Source organism: Dromiciops gliroides, chromosome 3 (genome assembly GCF_019393635.1).
Source record: "Dromiciops gliroides isolate mDroGli1 chromosome 3, mDroGli1.pri, whole genome shotgun sequence".
Lineage (NCBI taxonomy): Eukaryota > Metazoa > Chordata > Mammalia > Microbiotheria > Microbiotheriidae > Dromiciops > Dromiciops gliroides.
The window spans coordinates 170485429-170488110 of record NC_057863.1 but is presented as its reverse complement, the minus strand read 5'-3'; positions in this window follow the sequence as shown (position 1 = coordinate 170488110).

The following is a 2682-nucleotide window of genomic DNA, read 5'->3' as shown; positions in this document are numbered from 1 at the left end:
CATCTGTTTTTAGGATGGAAGGGCCTTTTTACACCCTCAAGTCATATTACATCAAAAGTTGAATAATTACAGAAAAAGAATCAAATGAACTGCATTTGTAATTTGACAGAGATAATGGACTGGATTTTCAAGGGTGCCATAACATTTGGTACAAGACTGTTATATGTGGTATAGTAGATAAAACAATACCTCAAAGTTAAATCCTGGCTTCTAGGTGCTAAAAATAATGGATGATTTTTTTTGCAGGCAATGAGGGTTAAGTGACTTGCCCAGGGTCACACAGCTATTAAGTATCAAGTGTCTGAGGCTGGCTTTGAACTCAGGTTCCTGAATCCAGGGCAGGTGCTCAATCCACTATGCCACCTAGCTGTCCCAATAATGGATGATTCTTATATAGGGCTTTAAGATGAATATAACTATATAGAGAGAGTCTATACAAGTCTTTCCTTACTTCAATTCAAGTGCATTCCACCATGTACACTGTTCTACCACTAACTACTTTCTGATCTTGGGGAATTCAATGCTTTAGTTCCACATTTGTAAAGGAGATGAGTAGGTTATATAAGCTTCACTATTTCTTGAAGGTATAATATTACAACATTTGTGTTTATTTTTAATATAAATGATGAGTAAAATTAGTGAAAATATGAAAGAAATTGGGGCAGCCAGGTGGTACAGTAGATAGAGAGCCAGGTCTGGAGTCAGGAAGACATCTTCCTGAGTTCAAATATGATCTCATACACCTACTGGGTTTGTGACTCTGCCAAGTCACTTAACCTAGGTTTGCCTCAGTTTCCTTAACTGCAAAATGAGCTAGAGAAGGAAATGGCAAACCACTCCAATAGAAAACACCAAATGAGATCAGGAAGAGTTGGACATGACTGAAAAGTGACTGAACAACAAAAACAACAAATGAAAGAGATTAAACTTCAGATAACTTCCTAGTCAATATGTAATTGCTCATTACAATTCTAGTTCAAGCTGAATACATTAATATTTCAGCATTATATCATTAGTGGTAATTAACTCAAAGCAAAGGCATTTGGACATCATGTCAACTATACTGTTATGTTTTAATTTTTGCGTAAATATTTTAGATGGATCAACAGTTTTCTGCTATAAATAAAAGAGTGAATAATATTTTTTCCTAAACATAACATCCTTTTCTCCATTTGAAAGACAAGAAATAATACTCCAGGTTCATTTTCAACAGAAAACCAATACACTTTCTAAGTTTATATATGCCCTCTTTCATTTATAAAGATATTACAACCGACCCACTATCAGTAGGGTAAAGGTATAGAACTGGTTTCTATTGAATACAAAATCTTCGAATAAGCATGTACTTCTAGGAGTTAACACTCTTTCATTATATCTCGAAATGCCCACACTCAGTTCCAAATGTTATCAATCAGTGGAGTATCTGCAGAGACTTCAGGGTCTCTTTCTGTAAAGTACCCACATATTACCTTGACTAAATGACAGTAACAATAATGTTTAAAGGAAGGTGTGGTCTGCATGTGGGCATATCTCTTCTCGTGTCTGACTTATTTCAGAAAGGGGAAATAAACAATTTCAAGATTCTCTTCTATTTTGTAATATCTATGTTTCTTGCCACCCCATCCTCCTTGCTCCTATCCTCAATAACGAAGTATTTGTCTACATTTTGTCAAGTGTCAGTTCTGGAGACAATAACATTCAGATGGGGGCTTCATGTTGTAACTCATTTCAGTTTGTTTAAAGGGTAAGCCAGAATGATGACTCAGAGTAAAAAGAAAACAAAAAACCTTTTGCTGTGTTGGGGACCTACAGCTGGTATTGTGATGAGATATTTACCAAAAGTTCACTCCATAACAGCTGTAGTTTCTGCAGCCCACAACCCAGCTGTCCAACATGTTATATTTAGCAAGGCATTCTCCAAACACATGATGAAAGACCTAGCAAAGTTAAATGCTTAAATTATCATCAAGATGCAGGAACAGAATCAAAATTTTTCTACCCTGTTAAGAAATAAACTGATTATGTAGCAACTGCAAAGTATGTTGTGGGATACACTACAAGAAATTTATATTCACTACAGATTAATTTTTACTGGTTAGAATCTGGTTTCTTCTAGATTTATAATGCTCTGATTCTAATTATGACTATCAAAAAAACTTATCTGTTTTTGAAGAGAACCAATGACATTACACAGTGATGAATTGATTTGCACGTTAATTGCATTTAAGTGAGGCAGAGTTGCACAAAGTCCTCAACCTCACTTTGTCTTCCAGAGTCATTGGACATCCAGTGGCAAGACAAAAGACAAGATGACTAGCAACGGCCTGGGATGTGGAGGATGACCTTGGCATCTTTGATGTCTGACCAAGCTCCACAGTTCCTGCTTCAAACACCTCATGGCTTCTTCATATGCTTTAGGTAGTCATCACCATAACTCATTGGGTTTGAGCCCTATAGATTACCCTCAAACTGGTTTAGACCATCTGCTAAGACAGTTTTACTGGGGTATGGCCACTGTACATGCTACAGCTTTAGTCAAAAAATTACCATACTATGTAAAGTGCTCTTTTCCCATTCTAAATTGAATACACTGAGGAATTTTTAAATTAGTACCATATTGTCTTCTACTAAGAATGATTTTTTAAAAATTACCAAGCAGGGGCAGCTAGGTGGCACAGTGCA